At 46.8% G+C, this 23750-nt stretch overlaps 1 protein-coding gene across 1 annotated transcript in view; it reads left to right on the top strand.

Annotated features, from left to right (window-relative positions):
• STX17 (syntaxin 17) overlaps positions 1 to 23750 on the top strand; it is a 90305-nt gene that overhangs the window by 49236 nt on the left and 17319 nt on the right. Inside the window, exon 2 of the mRNA XM_085619000.1 lies at positions 17971 to 18063. The gene's annotated coding sequence lies outside the window, so the exon portion shown is untranslated. The remainder of the gene's footprint in view (positions 1 to 17970; positions 18064 to 23750) is intronic.

The following is a 23750-nucleotide window of genomic DNA, read 5'->3' as shown; positions in this document are numbered from 1 at the left end:
AGCATCTCTCTCGGGTGCTCTATTAGGCAGGCCCACAACATCTCTTCTGACATATTAAGGCTCACTCTTAAGGGAACCCAGGCAAGGAAGTCTCTCGACATATTTAATGTTTATGCCAGGGGACTAAGTGGTGGAGCGTTGTCACCTACACTCACACTTCTTGAGGGTGAACTAAGGAAGTGCTATTATGCATCCCATGTCCTGGTGGCTGGTGATTTTAATTGCTCCTTTGAGGCCCTTGCATCACTTGACCTCCCTGATTTACTGGAAGACGACACCAAAAGAGGCATCCCGTCATTATCATTGCCCCCCATCAGGAGATGGACAAAATCAGTTATACACTTGAATACCATGACCTTAGAGTTTGGATTAAGAGCAGTAAATGGTAGAACACCCTCAGACTTGCAAGGTGCCCATACTTATAATAGGATAAATCACACTTCAAGGATAGATTATATACTCCTTGATTTTAATCTTTGGACATATGTGGTGGATATGGAGATAATTCCTTCACATGATAGTGATCACAACCAGTTATCCTTAAGTATGAAACCTCTTTGGGAGAAAGTACATGGGTCCCTGTTTCCCTCAGTAGCCGGCCCTATGCAAACCCACGAGGTGCGCCCCGCAAATTGCGAGAGGCGCCTTAAATGGCGTAAAGTAATGCTTGATGATGGGAAAGTCCAGTCGATTGGGGCAATACTGCACGCAGCGCAAGCCGAGCTGGCTTCGTCTAACAACCATGAGGCTGCTTGTGGTAAGGCTCCAACCGTTTTTCAAAGTACCATCAAAGAACTGGGCAACTTCTTCCGAGTCCATGTTAAAGGCGGGCCCTTTAGGGGGGGGGCTAAGGATACCTTTATGGATGGTTGGTATACGCAGAATTGCAGGCGGACGAAATCTGCTCTAATTATGGCCCTTAAAAGCAGGATTACTTCAAAGATCCAGAAGGCTAGGAAGGAGTATAGACTCTGTGTAATTAATGCTAAAAAGGTCTGGGAGGAACAGTATTGGCAGGCACTTAGGGAGGCTTCCTCAAAACGTGATTCAGGCTCTTTTTGGAATATAATTAGAACCAAGAATAGACCAGCCCATGAACTTTTGACATGCAACATCACTAGTGAGGTCTGGTTTGAACACTTCTCCAAACTTTACTCTTCCGGCCCAGAGGTAGCGAGGGAGTTTTCTCCCGAAATGGCTTTTTCTTCTACGGACGCATTGAGCGCTAACCCCTTTTCTGAAGTGGAAGTACTCTATGCTATTAAGTCCATTGTCCCTCAGAAGGCAGCTGGTCCGGACGGTATCCCTGGTGATGTTCTCAGACTAGATCCACCTAGTTGGGGGAAGCTTCTTTCCACCTTACTTAATGCCATAACTAATGGTGCTCCGGTCCCTGAATCTTGGAAGGGGGCTGAGGTTGTCCCAATTTTTAAGGGTGGTGGTAGAGAGGACCCAGCCAACTACCGCCCAATTAGTCTGATCGATTCATCCCAGAAGGTGGTCGGGAAGGTAATCTTGGAGAGAATCCTATCTTGGGTGAATGAAAACAACATCCTTTCAGACTACCAGGCAGGTTTCAGGGCCGGGACAGGCACCATAGAACAGGTCTTCAGACTGCTCCTCATATATTGGAAGGTCGTCCTTCTTGGAAAGGGCAGCCTTTACCTTGCTTTTATAGACCTTAAAACAGCGTTTGACCTTGTGCCCCGTGACACTCTGTGGGGCGTCTTGGCCAATATGAATATTCCCCCTTACTTATTGGCCTTACTAGTAAAACTTCATGAGGGAAATTATGCCCAAGTACGGTGGGGTTCGCAGGGCCAGAAAACAGAGAGAATTCCAGTGAACAGGGGTGTCCGCCAGGGATGTGTCCTTGCCCCTACGCTCTTCTCACTCTATGTGAACGGTGTAGTGGATCACTTGATGAAAGTTTCCTCTGATGCGCCATCCCTGGCGGGCGAGCGTATTCCAACTCTCCTGTTCGCTGATGATACTCTTTTGTTGTCTAAATCACCCATGGGTCTACAAACCCTTATAGACAGGTTTCAAGTCTTTTGCAACAGCAGAGGCCTTATAATAAATTCCGCCAAAACAAAATATCTAATATTGAACCCACCCAAAAAACTAGGGCGGCCCCCAGTTCTGAATGCAGCTATCCTTGAAAGGGTTAAAGAATTTGATTACCTGGGTATTCGCATTTCAGACACCATGCGCTGGTCACCCCACATACAAAAGATGCTTTTAACTCATAAGAGGGTCTCTGGTGCCCTCCTCAGGGAGCATCGCTCCTCTGCGTCCAGACCAATAGCCCCAGCCCTCGAGATATATAAAGCGAAAGGTGTGAGCGCGGCACTTTATGGTGCTGAACTTTGGGGCCTGAATAACATGGACGAGCTCACTAAATCCGATTCCAGTTTCTATAAGGAACTGATGGCACTTCCCCAGAGCACTCCAGTAAAACCTTTACTAATGGATCTGGGGTGCCATGCGATGAAAGATTTGGCAAAAGTACGCCCCTTGCTTCTATGGGCTCGGCTCTGGCGAACCCCTGAGTTAGCTAAGTATGCTGAGGGACTATCTGAAATATTGTCTATGCCTTGCTGGCACAAAGTCAAATGGCTGAAAGATGTAAAGACCCTGCTCCGTGACCTTGGCCTCAAAGACGCCTGGGAGAACAGAACCTCGCCCCCGAAAGCTGTATTGAAGAAACTTTACTGGAATTGGGTTATTGCAGAAAGGAACTCTAGTTCTTATGGTGGCAGATGCACCATTGAGTTTTTAAGGCTTAAAGGCGAAGTGCGCTATGAGCCCTATCTCGATACCATTCAGAAGCCCTTTGATCGAGCCCTTTATTTTAAATTCAGAGTTGGCACTCTCCCGGTCCGAGAGTTGACCGCGCGCTGGAAGCCACCTTCCCAGACCCCACCATTTTGCCCTTTTTGTGAGACCCATGTTGAGTCAATTGCACATGTCTTATTTGCATGTCCCAAATACAAAATTCCAAGGTCTTATTGGCTTAAACCTTTGTGCAGAGATTTGGGTACGCGAGACTATCTCACGGCTTTGCACATTCTAAAATCAGACACACGATCCCTGTATGTGTGCGCCCTATCGAAATTCTTGAGGTGGTCCTGGCTCATAAGATGTAAAGCCCTTGTAGCTCACACATAAGCAGTCCCTTCTATGATTGGCACATAATCTCTTTTTTAAAATTGTCTTATTTATTCTGTCTATATGTATTTTTATCTTGTCTGCTTTGGAAATTTGACGATGTTACAGTCTTATGGCTCGCCTCTCGATCTCACATGTTTGTTATGTATGTGCTTTTAAGATATGTTTTTTGGAAATAAAGCTTATTTCAGTACCCAAACGATTCCTCGTGTATTAGAGTGGAATTGCTGGAGGCACCCAGGAATAACCCATTTGTAAACCAAAACAAATCACACAAGATAGATATGATGTGCCCCATGAACAGTGGTGGGATGACAGCTGATAACGACAGTAATCACATAGGCTGCTGCCCAATACCAACTGACTGCTCCTGGGTTAGATCACTAGATTCCAGCACTGTACACCTGTAATCCAGTGACACCAATAGGTCCCATGCAGTACTTTTATCAAGGCAAGGAAAGTTTCACAGCAAATTTCTCTTCCCATTTTTATATCCGTGCAGATCCATCTCCCTTAGTGATGGGTGCCTTTCCCCTTCTTGTGGATTATCTAAAGAAAAAAAAAGGTATTTCACCACCACAACCCGATATCATGCATGAAGCCACAGCTCTTTCCAGGGACCTTGCCAATTAGGGTCCCAATGACACTTTCTGGGTGGGTACACAATTGTTCTTAGCCGATAGCTTCTCATCCCTTCTCTTCTTTGTCAAACTGGAACTCTGCTATGGTCGTCTTTCAGTGTTACCGTTTGTAGCATCCTCTTCTCAGTTCCTTCCTATGCTGCATGCTTCCTCCTCCTAAGCTTCACCCCTTATTCCCCAAACACTCTTCCACAGTGCTCATTACCCTCTTTAGCTCCATCACCCTCATTGAGCCCCCAATAAACAGATTTTGGTTGTCTTGTTTTGTAACCTTGTCTCGGCTGGTTATATGTGTATTGATCAGTGGTCGAAGTGGGGGAAAAAAAGTAGGGGAACTGTGGGCGGAGAATCAGAGGGCGGGAATAACCCGAGAATGGGGTCAGTGGGCGGAGTTAGAGGTGTGGCCAGGATTGGCAAAACATCCCTATCTTTAGTATTTGTTTGGCATTTCACTGACCAGTTATAGCTTATTATGTTATGTAATTCAACCAATGGATACACATGATTATTTAACAATTAATAGGAGTGATTGACATTAAAATAAATTCACAAAGAGGGATATGTTTCTAATCACAGAATATCCCAAATATGCTTAAAAATGGAAGCACAAGCCATTTGTTTCAGAGCCATGGAGTTTCTGTCGTCAGCAATATACACAGCGACAATCAATTTTACGTGTGTAAATCACTGTATAGGAAATGTTACATAAGACAAAGGACTACAAGATGTAGGAGTCACATGACAACCATATTAGTAGGTAGTATAGTTTAATAGTGATTGATCTGGAGAAACACAAACTCAGAATTTAAAACTTAATACCATGATTGGGGGTTCTCTTTAATAATCATTATTGATTTCTATCCAAATTAACACTTTTTGCAACATTAGGATAATCAAAGGCTTAGGAAAAAACCATAAAGCTCTAGTTTATACCTCGCAGTTTGTATGCAGCTCTTAGATGAAAGTTAATAGCTCACTGTTCTTTGTTAGGATTTTAACTTATTAACTGCAAGTAACAAAAGGATCTTACTGACAAAAGCAGTAACCCACTGACCTATTTACAATATGTGCACTTTGTGATGGGCATGGTACATTTTCTTTGCGCTATCTTTCGCTGAGTCAAAACTTCCACTCGACAAAACTCCGATCTCTCTCTAGGAAGAAGTTTATTCACCGGAGTTATCATTACATTTTTATTATTGCTGAAAATTGCTGTAGGCCAGGAAGGAGGCAAGTGCTTTTAAAACCATAATTTACAACGCCCCCACTCAAAGTCAGCACCCGTTGCAGTCACACCAGTCGCACCACCCTTGAGTCAGCTCTTCTCAGGGGTCCTGTGACCTCAGTGACAGTCACTGTTGATCTAGGGTCTGCTACTTCGTAGGCCTGCCCACAAGACTGGAGGTGAACTTCAGTATGGATTGTGGTGGGCAAGCCTTCAATGTGAACCCACACTTGCCGCTGCTAGGGTCCACCTACTGGTGCTAAGACACCAGGGCTTTTCCGGTTTTGCAGGGCCTTCTAAGGTCTAGCATGGCAATGTGCTCCCCCAGGAGAGTGGTCTGGGGGACTGTTCATGAAGGCTGAACCTGGTTCCCTAGTTCTAAATTTGGCAGCTCTGCCCCCAGTGCTACATCCACTCCCTCACTGAACACCATACTGCCCCACTGAGAGAAATTCACACTGCCTTCAACTACAAACCAATTTGACCTGCTATAAACAACTGGATGCGACTCGATTCAAATTACGCACTTGGCAAGAGCAATATGCTGCCTAAACAAGGAAAAAGTAACAACATCCTGGAAAAAGCAAACACTCATAGGGAATGAAAGATTAAATAAACCATGTGAAATGTAAGCAGAAACAACATGGTGAACTTAACGCTTTTACATTTATGCAGAAATCAACGAGTATTTTTGCCTGAAAACTACTGGTCCTTTCTTTGCCTGAAAACTACAGGGCCCAGAAAGGACCCATTTTAATGTCCACTGCTTATATGCTTACAAGACGTAAGCAGTATGGTTTAAAAAGAAGACCACGGGCATATTATCAAGGACGGCGTTAAAAATGATCGCCGGTTTAGCGGCAGAAAACTGCGGCTAAAACTGCAATAATGGGCTTGATTATATGCCCTAGAGAATTCCAATAGAAGCCCATGTTCTGGTGTGAACCTGGGCTTCTATTGGAATTCTCTAGGGCATAATATCAAGCCCATTATCACCGCTTTAGCGGAGGCTTTCTGGCGCTAAACCGGCGATAATTTTAACGCCGTCCTTGATAATATGCCCCCCAATTCGTGAACACAAAGCCGCCGTACACATTTTGTTTTCCAATCCACCCATCAACCAGGTATTGCAGTACCTCCAGGTTTGGCGCACTTCCCCACCGGGGAAAACAGCGCTTCACTGGCAAACTCAGTAAAGTGACACTAATGTTTTTGGGGTTTGAATAAAACCAATCTGGTTACTTTAAGAACACTCCGTCTTGTTTTTTTTAATTGATTTGTCATATTATGAACCTTTTATTTCCGAGGCTGCACTTTGGAATAGAACATTTTTTTAAATGGCATTTTTTCTTTTTTGCATCCATTTCACAGGCGAACAAATGAACGACAGAAAGAAAGAGAGTGAGAACCATTTCTTGAGTCATGGTTTTCGGTAAGTGAGGAGGAGTTAGACAGACAGAGAGTGAATAGGAGTAAGAAAGAGGGTGGGTGGGGGGGGGGGCATCTGCCTGCGGCAGAGCAGCAGACACTGTCCTTGTCTCGCCTGGGCAGGAAGCAAGAGACGGAGACCTTTTCCTTCCCTGCTCCCCGCCTGTCCCCGAGCAGCCACTAATGCCAAGACTTCTCTAAGGCCGTGGATATTTCTGACGTCCCGGGACGCATGTTCAAAATAAAAAAAGTAGGGGAACGGAAGCTATAGAATTAAAGAAGTAGGGGCGCGCCGTGCCCTGCCGTTCCCGCTCACTTCGACCACTGGTATTGATACACATCACATGGATTAAAGGTCGCTGGGAAAGACGAGAGACAGGTCATGACATCCATCAGCCCCAGATAGCTTCCTGGAGGCTCCACTGAAAGAACCAGGATTCTCCCACCCCTCTACCATGCTAAGATGGTAACTGTAATATGGGTTCATAGTTGCTTCATGCACAAGGCTGATCAAGCAGTCAGATTTCACAATATGTAATCTGCATTAGTTTGCAGACAACTTGACCGATGACCAGTTTCAAATGAAAGGGGGGGCGGAGCTAGCCACCCCTGGAGATGGTCGCAAGTTGAGTGTGCTCCTCCGGCCGTAAGCCCTATCCTGCTATTATCCTGGTCATTTGACACCCAAATATACCAACTTTACCGAATTGCTGATCCGGGAGGGGACGCCGACCTGCAGACCGGCTCTCTGCCGGTGAGCGTCAGCCCTCAAGTAGGAAAGATCACGGCGAGGTCTGCACCGCACTGGGGCCTACACGGCCGGGGATGGTGCCTCGGCGGCAACGTCTACTCAAGCGCCGGTGCCTGAACCACTGGGCCTGCTCCCCCTGCGGCGCGGACGGTGTGAGCCATGCCTCGCGTCTGCATAGCCTGACTCGGCTTGGGCTGCCGCTTACCGGGATAGTCGCCTGGAGGGACTGGCCGTGGGACCGACGTTGCAGAGGTGAGCGCGGCCGGGCCTGCAGGGCGGTCCGGCGCCCAGAGCCTGCCTGCGGGGGTGCCACTGATTCGCGCCGGTGTGGGTGCCTCGCTGGGGAATCTGCTGCCTTCGCCTCGTGATCCCCACATCGGCGGACCGCTCCTGGCTGGGTAGGCACCACCGGGCCAGCTCTTCCTGCAGCGCGGCCAGCGTGGGTCGCACCTTGCACTGCATTACCTGCCTTTGCCTGGATTGATGCCTGCAGGAATCGACGTTGGAGGTGTCTGACCGTCGGTCTGGCGCCGCTGAAGTGAGCGCGACCCAGGTCTGTGGTAGCGATCGACATACTGAGCCTGCTTGCGGGAGTGCCGCTAGGCTGCGCTGGGCTGCATTGATTGGCGGCTGATGCGCGCGCCTCGCTGGGGGCTCTGCTGCCTTCGCCCCGTGCCTCTCACAAATGGCAGACTGCTCCTGGATGGGGGTGGGGGGGATAGTGTACCCTACCCCCGCTTGCATCATTCTGTGTGGCGTTGGCACGGTTCCGGCTCCCCCCTGCTGTGGCCGCCTCGTCTGCTCTGATTGATGCGGCGGTGCCCCCACCTCCACGGAGGATACAAGTGAACGCAGTGTGTGTACCCCTGCGGGCTGTTGTGTCCCCGGACTCTGGAGTCCATTGATCCCTGGGTTTGACTCATGCATGGCCTCACTGGGGGACTTTCCAGGTCACTAGTGCCATCTTCGCTCCCTTCCAGTGTCCGTTGTGAGGTGGGTGCCTTTCGAGAGCCCAGGTAGAAAACACAGAGACAGTGTGGTCTGCCTGGTGGGCGTTAAGCCCCTCCTGGCCACAAAATTAGGTTTAATTCCTTCGTCCCTCATGTCTTCCGTGGATGGCTGCTTGGGTAGGATATCCCTCGACGGTGAGGCCTTAACGGTGAGCACCACTGCATACCTGGTTTTACAGGCTGGCTAAACAGCACTCACATTGATTCTCTTCTTGTGATCATCAGCGGCTCACTTGTGGTGCACGCTGAGCCCAGAGTTAAGAGTTCTGGTTGACACACCTGACCTCACGCTGTGGTTCTCATCATGGGGAAGCCGGACAGAAACCAACCTAAATTGCACTTTGAGCAATCAAAAAAAGCTGTGGAGCACACCTCAGACGACCCACCAGGCAGTCAGGCGAACACTTCAGCGCTGTGCACAGACACACCTGTTGACTTTCACTACGTTCACAACAATCCAGTCCACACTGTCCAATATTGATGGAAAAATTGATTTCCTGACTTATCAATCGGACCGCATGTCTGAACGCCTGGATGGGAATACAGAGAGGATAGACATAGCAGAGCGTTGCATATCTGACTCTGAGGATGCACAACGACAAATGGAAGCGAAACAAGAGAAACTTGACAAAGCCATGACCGCCATGCTGGCAAAGACAGAGGACCTCGAGGTGCGCTCCCGCCGGAACAACCTACGCTTTATGGGAGTGGCGGAATCGACCAATATGGAGCGCTACATTGATTTGTTGCCGATTGCACTCCTTGGCAGGGACATCTTCTCGGAGATGTGCATTGTGGAAAGGCTCACAGGTCACTTGCGCCTCAACCTGCACCCGGAGCGAGACCACGACCGATAATTGCACGACTCCTAAACTATCGAGATCAGGACACGGCACTCCGATAGGCTCGGGAGCTGGGTCGACTCAATCATGAAGGGATAGACATATCCGTCTATCCAGATTTCACCTCACAGGTGCAAGAGGCGTGGAAGAAATTAGTGGAGGTAAAAAAGAAACTCCGTGAAAGTAACATCCCCTATGCGATGCTTTACCCGGCTAGGCTGCAGGTGACCGACGACAGCTGGAACAGAATCTTCAATGACCCGAAAGATGTGACTACATTCCTCCGCACAAAAATCACTCGACCTCCACGTCGGAAATCTCCTAGAGATGCACAGGATGACCAGGGTGGCACCTCGGACGTTGAGTAACACTGGTCTTCCCTCCATAGTGTAGGTCCTATGTAGAGTAGCCCTATATGAAGACCAAGGGGACACTGTTGTCAACCTCAGATAAGTACTGGGTTTTTTAGTGTGTGCCTTACAACCACTGTATGTATGCAAGATAAATTATGCTTGTTCACAGTACACGGAACGCTGCTTTAAAATTAGAATTATATCCTGTTGCGGGGCTTCACGCCCCTTCCTACCCTTTATGGTCAAATTGACGTACAATTGTATTTGTAATCTTAGCGGATGGGCTAGAAGTCCACCCGTGGTCTTGGTTTGGCCCGGAATCCGACTGGCAGTCATCGCCCCCGTGTGTATATCACATTTTTTCTTGTTCTTGAGTGTGGGTATGGATGTAGGAGGGGGTTATTGTTCTCTGCTCCATGGGTATGTCCTTGACATAATTGGGATGGTGATGTGGGAGGGGGGGAAATGGGTAAGTTCAGTAAAATGGTCTGTTCAGATAAAGCAACTGTTGTATATCACATGACTTGTATGCGCACTATTTGCTGCCCTGCCAATCCCGTCACTCACACCGGTAATGGCTGTAGGCGATAACGACACGAGGAAATTGACACTCTTGACATAGAATGTACAGGGTTGAACAATCCCCAGAAGATTAGGAAAGTCTTTGCGTATTCAGACACCTTACCCGCGACACTGAGTGCAGAATCGGGGGTAGATAGGCCTCCTACAGATTAGCTTCCTCCTACACCAGAGGGGTGCTCCTTTTAGTCAAACATGGCACACCATTCACAATGCTCTACTCACACTCAGATGACCAGGGTAGATATATTATTGTACAGGGTGACTTTGGCGGCACAATCTTAACTATTGTTACAGCATATGGCCCTAACATTGATCATCCCATTTTTTCCCTAGACATATGGAACAAACTACGCTTACTCTCACCCCCTGCAATAAATTGGGGCGTGATTTTAATACGTGCTTGGACCCACAGGTGGATAGGTCCACTGGGAATGACAGATATGGGAATAATTCAGCTCAATCGCTTCGGGATGGAAGATTATGCCATGTTAGATATCTGGAGAGTACGACCCCCCCCACCCCACAGGGAGGGCACATGCACATTCACTACCCACAATACATGGTCCAGGATTGAATCCTAGATCACCACTGCAGACGTAAATGCCTGGACTACTGATATAACACATTTAACCAAAACCCTCTCTGATGACGCACCAGTCCGACTAGAACTCACCATCCCCTCGCATACATCGCGCCAATATGCATGACGCCTTCAACCTAGTACACTGCAAGACCAGGTCTTTACTTCCGATCTGCGGCAAGCTATCATTGAATTCTTTGAACATAACATGGGTACCGTGGAGAGCGCCATGGTTCTATGGGAGGCATCTAAGGTAACCATCCGCGGATTCTGTATCGGTAAACATGCTGGTATTCTTAAAGATATTTGTAGACAACTTTCCATGGTACAGGCGGACATTAAAAGATTGAAGTCTACTTATGCTACCACTTTAGACCCCAAGGTCCTGGCTGACAGAGGCAAAATAGATACATACCATGAGTTTGCGGACAGCGAACTTAAATACATCTTGAAGAAATATACAGCGCGAGCATATGGGGAGGGAAGGATGCCCGGGCAGGTGCTATCCAGCAAAATTGGTCCCACGGCGTCATACATAACTAAGAGCATGGACTCCCAGGCCAAGGCCCGATACGACACCCCCTCGATCTCGCAATGTTTCCAGGATTACTATGCCAGGCTATATACAGCAGGCACTACACCTGATCTTACTGAACTGACTTGGTATTTTGACGATATAGCATTGGTATGGTTATCCGATACCCATCGCGAATATTTCAGTCATCATATCACTGAGGATGAGTTGCGCCAAGCCATTAACTCCCTTCCTAACAATAAGGCACTGGGCATAGATGGTCTCCCTGCCGAGATTTATAAGGAATACAAAGATCTACTACTTCCACACTTAGCGGCTGTTGGAAGGCGTTCCCCGGGGAGGCTGCGGAATGTGTTCCTGACCACCCTGAGGCCCACCTTTCCCAGAGTTAGGCCGAGCAAGAGCAGGGAGGCCCTTCCTGGAAGGGTCTCGCACCTAGGATCGCACACGCTACGCTTCTCTCTTCTTCGGATAGAGGGACACCACACAGTAAATCGTTGTAAGATAATAAGCTTTTATCGGTGGTTATCAGGGATCTTTATGATCCGGCAGGCAGTTGCAGAATTGATGCCACAAGCGGCAGCGATCTTATGATGGAGGGAAAAGGGGTAGCGGGACAGTCTTTCAATCAGTGTCTCTGCGAGGTATCCGGCGCCCAGCTCTCAATCCTCGAGCTGAGGGGATGTTGCTTCTCTCGGCAATCTCTGCCGATTCTCTTGGAGGAGCGGGCCGCGAGTCACTCAGCAGGCACCGGAGGGTCTTAGTTCAGGGAGCCGCGACGGCGTCAGCAGGGCTCAGATGGTTCAGAGTTCGGGGAGCCGCGACAGCGTCAGCAGGGCTCAGATGGTTCAGAGTTCGGGGAGCCGCGACAGCGTCAGCAGGGCTCAGATGGTTCAGAGTTCGGGGAGCCGCGACAGCGTCAGCAGGGCTCAGATGGTTCAGAGTTCGGGGAGCCGCGACAGCGTCAGCAGGGCTCAGATGGTTCAGAGTTCGGGGAGCCACGACAGCGTCAGCAGGGCTCAGATGGTTCAGAGTTCGGGTAGCGTTCTTCTGTTCGGGGAGCGATCGAGCCGCGACCAAGTCCGCAGGCTCTCGTCAGTCCAGGTCTTCTCTGCCTCTCGTCCCTTCAGCACCCCTTGTTATACTCCCCCTCCTCTTTGAAGTCCGGAGTCCTCGCGGAGAGGGGTCTGGTGCCTGGGGGGGGGCGGTGTGTCGGGGTTTCCTATCGCTCGGCCCCTTGATCTGTTCAGGTGGGTCTGGGAGGGACTCCAGACGCCCAGCAGGAGAGGCGCCTGCTCACCGGGGGCCTGGTGGTCGATCGAAACCTCCCTCGGGGAAGAGACCAGAGGTGTGACAGGGTCGGCGCCTCTCGGTCTGGTTTGGGGGGGGGGGTTCGTTCTCCCTCGACCGGGCATGCGTGTTGGGGATCTGGTCGGCCCTCGGGATGTTGGTCCACGGAAGCCCGGAGGCCGTGCCCACGAGGTTCGGCGTGGTTGTAGTGTAACTTGCTGGTCGGGAGGGCCCACGCCACGAGGCCGGTGTCACAGCGGCCATGTAGGAAGCGTATGAGGAGGCATATGAGGATGGTGTGCTGCCCCCGTCCCTACGCGAGGCAGTACTGATCACCCTCCTTAAACCTGATAAGGATCCAACCTACTGTGAGTCAAATCATCCCCTGTGCCTTATAACCACAGACGAAAAGATTCTAGCCATAATTATAGTCCTCAGACTACAACCCTTGCTGCAGAAGTTCATCCTGTCAGACCAGGCGGGATTTATCCCGTCCCGTTCCACCACGCAAAACTTACGAACCGTATTCACCATGTTCCATCACCTAAATCCAGACTTACCGGCTACTGCGGCCTTACTAGACGCTGCAAAAGCATTTGATTCTGTAGAATGGCCGGATATGTTCTTTGACTAATGGGATTCCCGGAACCCTATCTTAAATGGATAGCACTATTATATACCGCACCCTGCGCACAGCTGAGAATCAATGGCATTACATTTGCTCCCTTTAACATCTATAGAGGAACGAGACAGGGATGCCCTTTATCGCCCTTACTTTTCACATTGGCACTGGAACCATTGGCCTGCAAGATACACCAGAGACACACAGAGTCAACGCTGCAGTTCAAGTTACGCCCAGTTAGTTTATCACTCTATGCAGACGACATGGTACTATAGACTAGATACCCGGACAACCATCTAAATGAGCTAATTCGAGAACATATTACATTTGCACACTTCTCAGGGCTGTGTATTAACTGGGACAAGTCGGTGCTCATCCCGCTCACTCTTGTGACGACCAAACCATCCCTTGATTACCCATTGCAATGGCAGACAGAGCCAATTAAGTACCTAGGTGTTTGGATACACCGAGACATACACTGTGATACGGGAAAACTATGGCACAGCAGTCACTAAATTAAAAGACCAAGTATCCAGATGGATTCGACTGCCTCCATCTCTTGCAGATAGAATCGCTCTGCAAAAAAATGGTGGTGCTACCTCCGTTTTTATATTTATTCATGAATATACCGATTTGGTTAACACAGGTTCTGTTTGCCAGACTACATACAGCGCAGCTCCGCTTGACGTGGGAGGGAAAGCATGCGAGGGTGGGTTGGCGAGAACTAACGAGACCCTACAGCCAAAGCAGATTCTGCGCCCCTGACCTGCAATTCTATTACTACTGCGCACAGGTGCAACATGCACACTACTGGATACAGCCACACAGCCACGTACCACAGATCGCGGTGGAACACAAGAGCATGCACTCCACCCCATTCCTCTCACTTATATCCTCTCCCAGACAGTACACCCCTAATACGGAAATACACCCAGCAATATGTACTTCGAGGGCCTGGCAGACACTAGCGAAGCGAGCGCGTAAACTCCCGACATATGCACCAGCACTTCCTCTTCGGCACCATCCACAACTCACGGTGACACAAGAGCAGAAAATGACACAAGAACTACAAGAGATAGAACTCCGTACCTTGGGAGATCTCTTCCCTGACAAGGAATACATACCGCAGGGCGCCACAGCTCTAAGTACGTTTCAAACTCCCTTAAAGGTTTTCGCATATCTGCGTTTACGTCTGGCGATTAAAGCTTTGTACCCTTCCTTCCCGATCGAACCACCAACGCTTAATGCGCTGCAGACGCTTCTGACATCTGCCACTCGACAACGCCTGGTCACTAAGCTATACATTGCGTCACAACATGAACAGTTCCGGCCAGCGAACAAACCTCTAGCTAGATGGACCTTGGGTATAGCAATTCCTACAGAAGACTGGGATTTCGGGTGTATACAACTTCAGCTACTCACGTCTAACTGCAACCTGAAAATCATACATTTCAAGTTCATACATCAGGTATACTTAAACCTAAGTAGTTGCATGCATATGGGCTGCGGGCCGATGACCGATGTCACAGATGCCTGGCCTCCAATGCAGACTTCCTACACATGGCGTGGGCGTGTACAAAACTCCAGCCTTACTGGTGGGATGTCACAGACACTAACACATATGCTGGGTGAGCGTATCCCAAATGCACACCTTATATGCCTCCTGGGTATAAACAAGATTAAAATGGCGCATAGATGTAAGCTACTGGCGGTAACACTACTACTGGCAAAGGGAATAGCATTGAAATGGGGCAATAAACTGACACCGAAACACACAGACTGGGTCAAGGATATGTCATACTGTAAAAACTCAGTTAAAAATTATGCAGAAGATTTACCCCAATCCTCCAGACCACGAGAATTCTGGGACCCTCTAGTATAATACCTTCTCTCCACACAATCAGAGGACTGAATGCTAACACTGCCAGACTCTCAGGCATGTTTCAACATAGAGGAGGTGAGACTCATCTGACCCCTTCGGCAGGTGGAGAAAGGCATATATGCATGTATATATACCAGCTGCCAGACCTCTGGCCATCGATCCCTTCTTTCCGGTGAATATGGTGTATTATTCTTATGTTAAGTGTGTAAGAGATTAGAACTGTAAATTCAGTGTCATTCAAGGTGGTACGTGTTGCATATTAATATACAAACTTACTGTATACTTTCATCATTATTGTGGGCGCATCAAATGTGTAAAGTTGCACTATTTGACTGACCATGGAAAATAAAGTACAAGCATTGGCACAGCCAATAGGTCTCGCCTTTGGGACCTCATAAGTGTTTAGCCATGCAACAGTTGCATAACTAAATACTTATAAGGTGCCAAAAGCGAGACCTATTGGCTATGCAAAGTGAGAGTGATCACGATCGCGATCAAACATCAAAGTGGCCGCGAAAGTGAAAGTAATCGCGGTAAAGCGTGGCGCGCGCGCCCGCGCACTGTAGCTCTAGGCTGGCATGGTAGCACTTTTTGGAGCCCTCTCAATAAGTCTCGCCAGACCAGCGCATGCGCTGGTTCAGGCGAGACCTAATAATAAATGTAAATTGATACTTGTATAGCGCACTACTCACCCGCAAGGGTCTCAAGGCACTTGTACGAATACCGCTGTGGAACCCATCCTGGCTTTCCCTGTGAGGCGTCCACTCCTGGGCACCCCCAAGTTGGAGGCCAGGCATCCTTAGCGTTGTGGGGGCCGTTGTGGAGATTAAGCAAGGTATTGCCCAGAGTTGCAGAGTAGGACTCCAGGATTGGAATGGCACCGAGGCGAGAATTATCTGGTCCGCGGAATTTTTGCGCCCAAGACCCGCTGAGGCGGGGAATTTAACCCTGGTCCCGGGCTAAACCTCTGCATCAGGGTCTGCCGCTCTAATCATTGAGCCACACTTCTCCACACTAATAATAATAAAAAGTTTGTAATGAAAACGGCCATTAGTACACCCAATCGCGATGGTTTCGGTGCTAATTTTATAATTAGGGCAGTTGTAAGCAATACAACCCCGTTCATCCCAAATTTGACATTGAAGGCCGTGTGGTACCAACGAAATGGGAATACAAAGAGGGAGGGATAGCCCTTTATGTCCAAGTATTTGGGGCTCTTCACTACCGTATTTGAGTGGCTGTGGTCATGTAAGAACTGCAGATTTGTTAGGGACGTGTGGAGGTCTCAGGTACTGGGCATGACAAAAGGCATACATGACTATCTGTGAGATCTCTAAAATCAATGTAAGCATGTTAACCGAACAAGTGTATCAAGGATCGAGAAACCCCACCCTCTCACTTATCAATAAGATACAGTACATTATCAATTAAGCTGGTGGATACCAAAGTGTGGGATGAGTCTCCTATTAGTTGACACATTGTGCAGGCACCAAATTATCTGTTTAAAGCCATGGGGCTTGCCAAACCTGACCCAAATAAGGTGAGGCTGCCATTTGTCTTCTCAGTCCAAATTCGGATGGCTCCACTGACCTAGAAACTAGCCATACACCAGAAATCTTGCATGTAGCTGGGGGCACTGGAATTATGGCAGAGAGCCAAATTATGCGGCAAGGTTGAGTAAATTATGCTGCAAGAAAAGGCATATCCTATACTGGCGACGCCTTTGGTGTACACCCGAACTGGCCGAATACAGAGAGGAGCGGAAGGATGTCATGCGCATCCAAGGTGCAGGGAAACTCCCTTGACTAACCTATATTAGGAATACATGCCAGGCCTTAGGGGGGCCAAATATGTGGACAACCCCAGATGAGACGTGTCCAATAATTGCCATAAGGACACTACTTGATTCCTACAGAGAATTTAAACTGTCCCTACTATGGCAGGGGTCAAAGCCCGGCTGTTTAACCTCCAGGTTTCTGGACATTAAGCAGCAATATAGGATAGAAACGGCTCTTGACCATATACAACCACTTCTAGCCCAAAAACGTTATATCCAATTCAGACATGGGGCGCTCCCACTCAGAGTATTCACAAATAAATGGCAGGGAGCCCACACTCTAGACTGCCCTGGGTGCGACCGAGCTGAGGAAACTGAGTTGCATGTCCTCTTCTTCTGCCCTGCCTATGGGAAGACGGTCACGGTGGCTTTTACAACTGTGTAGAAACATGGGGATCAGACATTGCGCAGAGGTGTACAGGCTTTTTAAGTACGAAACCGACTCACTTATTGTGTTTACCATCTCACGGTTTCTATACTCTATGTGGTGCACCCGCAGAGCTATCCTTAAGCAAACTCCCCTAGCAAATCCGTAGCTCTCTAGTAATTTCTACATATATATGCTTTGCTAAGTCATGCAATAGATGAAACCATGCTGTTTGTATACACCTACAGTATGGTTATCCCCACTGCAAATTAACCTTCTTTGATGGCCTTTTAATCATATAATTTTATCTGTTTTAACTTGGACCCTTTCTAACACCTGCTATAAATATCTTTTAGACAAACTCAAAATGCTTTTAGCAATCGATAGGCATTTTATCTATCAATGAATTAGCTTTTAGCTATAACGTGCTATTTTATTTCATCTAGTAAACAATGCAGAAATTACAAATCCTTTGTACATCGCACTTTATCAAGCTATAGAACCCTGAGTAGGGAGTCAATCTAAGAATGTACTAAAAGCTTCTATAACTTGGGAGTATTCCAATTTTAAAACACAGATATCATTTACATAGTTTGTATAATGATAAGTTGTATTCTTATTTGTTCTTTTTATGTACTACAATGTATGCATTGTTTTCTTTTTGTATGTGCTTTTATGGCCTGAATAAAGCTTTTCTTGACCTGACCACATTGTGTGGCACAACATGCCACATTTTGATATGTTCTTACTTCATTATTAGGTTATTTTCACACTTGCTAACACTGTCTGGGCATTGGCTGCCCCTCGTTTAATAGCCACTTAATGTATGCAGATGATGTGTTTCTCCTGTGCAGTCAAACATGAGCCAGTCTGCGGCGCTTAAGAAGATCCACTCTCGAACTATGCCCAAGAGAATACGCTGGAAATGAACAGGAAGAACACTGAAGGTATGACAATATTCTATTGCCAAAAAAAGACCCCTCAAAATCGCTTGTTTCAAGGACTGTTCTATGAAAATGTAGAAGTTTGCAAATGACTGGGAGTTCTGGTTAATAAAAAACACCCCACCCAACACGCACAAAACCACAACCTTATCAGGAAGGCTAACAGCCTTACAGTCGCATTCTGCATCTTACATAACAATATAAATGACCCCACCGTAACATAAATGCTGTCATGGCGTCAAAACTGATACCAATCCTCAGCTCCAGTAGCAAAGCACTCGGTGGGCCAGACAGACATGCTCGAAAGTCTGATAATTAAATCATAAAGGCAAGAACGCAGTCGCCTCCATAGGCCATGATTTGTTTAGAATTTGGTCTCACAAAGCAAGTTGTCACCAGACAGCGTGCTTTCATCAGGTGCTGTTATAGGTTACAGCACTCTGAAGAGCACTCAATCAACAAAATTCTGTGGTCTGTAATTGCAAACTCCCCGCAGACCCCCTTTAAATCCTATCTAAAAAGTTGCATCAAAAGTATGGAAGCTCAGTCCTTAAGGAATTTAACTCCCTAACATGGCCTTTAAAAAGTATTAAATAATGAAGTCAAAATCTCTCCTTGGGGACAAGACAGCTCTGGTCAAACAAATTCACTCCTGGATACTGAGCAACTTTTTAATCCCTGCATCCCTTCTTGGGGCACCCTTTCCAGTCTTTATAAAAAATTCTTGGATCTTAGGTTTGGGTCATTCCAGTCATTTGTGGGGCAACCTCCTTGGAAGGCGAACTGGGTAGGTTGTGTGGGGCTCCCAAAGAGAACATACTCCATCTAGTGTGCATTTGACCAATCCTAAAGCAGACATGACATGAGTGGTTGAGAAAGAACTTAAAAGTACAGAGGTATACCTACCCGCAGGCAAGCAATTATCGCTTGCTTGACACTATAGGAAACCATTGAACTGACAAATTTTAAAATCTCTCCAGGATATATATTAATTTTTTTTAAACGCTCATCTAATGTTAAGATAGTTATGTTTTTAAAATTAATTTTATCATGACTATTGTATATGAAATGTACAAAAATTGCGATGGTTTTAATTTATCTGAAGCATTAAATGTTAACTTGAATAGCTAAATACAGCAATAAGTAACAGAAAGATGAACATTTAACCCTTGCACAGGGCCTTCCACTGCAAAGCAAAACTTGCAGCTGTTTTTGGTAACTTTTGAACCGTTTGAGCTACAAACAATTTTTTCATACAATGTGCAGATTATGACTTTTGGCAAATCTATTACTATGCGAAAAACACTGCAGCTGCACAATCACATAATTCCAGTGGGCCAGCTTATAGCTCTGTACCCCTGATGAAGGGTTCCCCAGCAGTTGGCCCCTACTCTAGCCCTACCCTGCTACTATGCCACACACAGCCTACCATTAACTGTATCCAAGTTCTGTGTTGAAGAAAATCGAAAAGCCATCCTCACGACAAAGACCAGTGATGAGGTCTTGTGAGCTCCACAAGAAAAATACAGCTGCGAAAAACTGATAGAGATGTGTTCAGGAGGGTCGAGAAGCTAGGGAACTTAAGGCAAAGAGACTTTGCAACCATCTCAAGCTCAAAAGAGATAGAAGGAGCTGCAAATCCTGCCTCCTCTGCAGCAGCTCCCGCTGCAGGAGGACTCTACTACCTTTCAGGCTCAAATGTGAGTAAGAGTGCCCTCCATAATTGATCCAGAAATACAGGCATAAATAGCAAATTTCAAGTTTGAATGCTCAGCATAGAAGCCAGCCTCCTCAAAGAGGAGTCCGCTCTACGGAACCACCTTTCCCTCAGTGAGAACAAAACCATCCTGGAATTGGGCTAGGAGGAACTACTGACCTACTGTTGTATGAATGGTGCTGTGATCACGTTGGGCTGGCCTCAGCCCAACAATGGAGATACTTTAGGCACTACAGTAGTCCTATTTTATCTCGATTTGTGTGGTGAAAAGCATAACGGTTGAATTGTTTAAAGAGATGAAAGCAACAAATTACACTTGCTTATTTAATCTCTTGAAGATTCAACATTGCCATGGACTGCCCATTGCAGGACGGTCTCACTCAGATGTGAACGGTGGGTGCAGTTTTGGCTCATCTTGAATGGAAGTACCTCTGAGGAATCAACTCCCGAAGAGAAGCGGTAAAAAAAAAAAAAAACACAGTAAAAGGTATCAATCTCAGGAAGAACTCAGTGGGTGCACCAGTGTACAGCCCAGGACTAACTCCTCATAGAGGTCTAGGAACTTCTGGCTCGTTATGGGCTTAGTGCTCCACACTGTTGGCCTGCTGGAGTAGGAATGGTCCGAGATCTTGAAAGTTGCATGTTAGAAAGTTCTCTGGCACAGTGACCCCTCTGCACCTGAACTCGGTGATAGCAACTCACTACCCCTCGCCCACCTCAGGGGCAGAAAGAATTTGATGCATTTAGCCCCTAAGGTACGAATAGCTGAACACGTAGAGTTGCAGAAAACAATTGAAATGATTGCTCCCCCGACCCCCGATTCTATTGAGGGCATTTGATTGGCAAGATACCAGAGGCCACACACTAGTTGGAGGAGGATACTTCGACAAGATGTCTAGAGGGACCGCCTAGGAATCTTATCCTGGACAGTAATTCAAACAGGGTGAACAATTTTTAAGTCCCCATGTATCAGGGGTGTACATTGTAGGACCAGATCCATGCCAGATTTTCAGAATATACAGAGGCTACATTAAAATACAATAAATCGAAATTGATTTAGATTACAGAGTTGATCATTATCCTGCAGGGCAGGTTGCACTCACAGAGAGTGCAATAGTAAATATGGCTCTCAGACACCAGTGGTAAATTACACTACCCATGCAGGATACTGACTAGTAGCTACTGACTGCTCACAGACCAAAAAAATAATTCTAAAAAAGACTTAGGGGAACTTAGAAGTAAAAAGGAAGGCAGGGAAGGAGTGGTAGCATTTAGGAGCAAAGATGGAGGAGCAACTGCGATGCTTGCAGGGGGCAATTGCATTTGTTCACCGTGGCGTTCCTATGGTAACTGAGTGGGGTATCTGGCATTTGATAGAAGGGGTACTTAATGCCATTTTAAAACTGTAAGAAAATAAATTATTAGTTGTTGAAGAAGATTAGAGTTCTTCCCGAGTAACAAATTCAACAAGCATTTGCAATGCAATAGGTCTCGCATGTATAAGAGTTTGAGCTATTGGCATTGTAAAATTACAATGCCTTTTATTTATGTTTTGGTGTGTGGCGTGCAGCAGTGTGCGGCGTGCAGCAGTGTGTAATGCAGCAGTGTGCGGCAGTGTGTGGCGTGGTTTGTAAACAACAAGAAAAGCGAACATCAAAGGAAGGGTGGGAGGGAACGAGCATATGGGGTGTGAGTTATAACGAAAGTTAATTGTTGTAAGAGGGGATGGGATGCAGGAAGTGAGGCCGAACGCGCGCTGTCGAAAGCAGTCTGCTGCTTTCAAGTCAGATGCCAGCTTCGCGCTTGAATGCCTCACATGGCACTGGCCATAAACCGCATTCCTACGGTCTTGTTGTTGTGTCCTACTTTGATGTTGATGTGTTGGTCTGTGTGGATGTGTCTTTAAGGTGAGAGTGTGCGTGCATGGAATGTCACTGAGTAAGTGACATTCGGATTCGAGGGAGTAGCGGTTAGCCAGCGGTGGATGTGGAGGTGTATCCTGGCGCTCACCTGTTTGTGTATCTTTGTTCAATAAAGTATTGAACCACTACAAGGAGTTGTGCCATCACTACAATTGGCGACGAGGATGGGATAAAGAGAAGAGAAGCGGCGCGCAAAGGACTTTCAAAGAAAAAAAAAAAAAACCAAAACAACGGAAATCGATCTGAGCAAGGTGGATTGTATCGTGAATCATCGTGACCCCACCTGGATCGGATTATTGACCTCAACGTAAGACGAGGTTAAATCAGCGAAAGGAAGTTTGGCGGTACATATGTGCTGTAAAGGAAAGGATTTCGGACATTCGAGAGGCCCGCGCTGGGAGCGTGATACGATTCGTGGTGGAGATTCCAGAATTCTGAGCGTATGAGCTTCTGACGTAGGAGGTGCGTCCGGACACGTCAGGAGCATGCGCAATTGTATCTGGAACGTAATCACGCAAGGTCACGCTGCGTGACCCTACGTGGTGGCCATCTTGGATGAATTGTTTTGGTGTCAGTTGCTTAGCAACACAAAGATACGAGCGCTGAGGAGAAGTGCCGTAGAAAGGGAGGCACAGGGGATTTTGAGCAGCGGTAAGCAGCGTAAACAGGTGAGACTGCCAGGGGGAACACCACAAACAAAGAAGTTGAGCAAAAGAAGATAAAAAAAAAAAAAAATTTGCTTCATATTTAAGTTGAAACATGGGTGATGGGGATAATGAAGGAGACCCCACAAGTGTGGAGATAGCTCATCAAAATTACTCTATCAGTAATCCACACACCTTTTGGGCGACAGGAGCGGAACCAGGTATTAAATGGTTAGAATGGAAGGAGTACTTTATAAATTACATTTCAGCGGTGGACGAAGCTGGAAAGATGAAACCTGAACAGAAAAAGAGAATACTTTTACATTCATTAGGGCCTATGGGGTTGAAAACTTATTCGAGGATGTCCAAAGTGATAGACACAAATTTAAATACCTTTGAGAATGCGATAAAGGATATGGACAAATATTTTGCCCCAAAGGTTTGTATAGGAGTAATTAGGCATAGATTCTTTCAAAGGAAGCAAGCTAAAAGCGAAACTGTGGATGACTGGTTGGATGATTTGAAGAAATTGGCGATAGATTGCAAATTTGGTGACTTACATGATGATTTAATTAGAGATCATTTAGTCATGCACAACAACAATTCACCTCTACAGGACCGCTTATGGGTTAATGGTGATGCACCACTGGAGGACGTATTGGCCATAATGAGAAAATCGGAAATGGCAGGGAGGTGTGCAACTGTGGTCAAGGCAGCAGAGAAAGATCCGGAAAAGATGACAGAAGGAGTATTCAAAATACAGAGTAAAGCTAAACCTAACGTTCAACGTCCACAAGGGAGATGGACAAATCAACCAATGAGGAACCAGGGGAGAGACTTCAGGACTGAGGAAAGAAGATACTATCGTTGCGATAGCAAGGAGCATTTAGCCTTTAGCAAAATGTGCCCTGCTTTAAAAAAAAATGTGGTATTTGTGGATTGTTGGGGCATTTTAGCAAAATGTGTCGTAGGCGCAGTAATGTAAAGTACATTTGGGATGGTGATGAGGAGGATGATAATTGTGAGGACGAATGTGTAGAGAGTGTAAGAGGGAATTTCATGTTGAACATAGAGGATAACTCTATGGATGGAAAACCTATTTGTGAGTTATCTCTAGGTGGTGTTAAGGTGATGGTGTATGCGGATTCGGGTTCACCGTACACAATCATTAACGAAGAAATATGGAAAGAAAAATTTGTAGGGAAGATCGGAAACCAATTAAACAAATCAGATGTAAATCCCATTAGCTATACAGGAGAAAAGATTGACATGTTAGGTTTCAGATGGTTAACATTCCTTTTTAAGGGAAGGTCCACAAGAGGGAAGTTGTACGTAGCTAAGAGGAGACCGTCAGTTTTGGGGTGGTTCGATCAGAAGGATTTGCATATAATCTTAGACCCTAATAGT

Source organism: Triturus cristatus, chromosome 7, assembly GCF_964204655.1.
Source record: "Triturus cristatus chromosome 7, aTriCri1.1, whole genome shotgun sequence".
NCBI classification, from domain to species: domain Eukaryota; kingdom Metazoa; phylum Chordata; class Amphibia; order Caudata; family Salamandridae; genus Triturus; species Triturus cristatus.
This window is presented reverse-complemented; position numbering and strand designations above follow the sequence as displayed.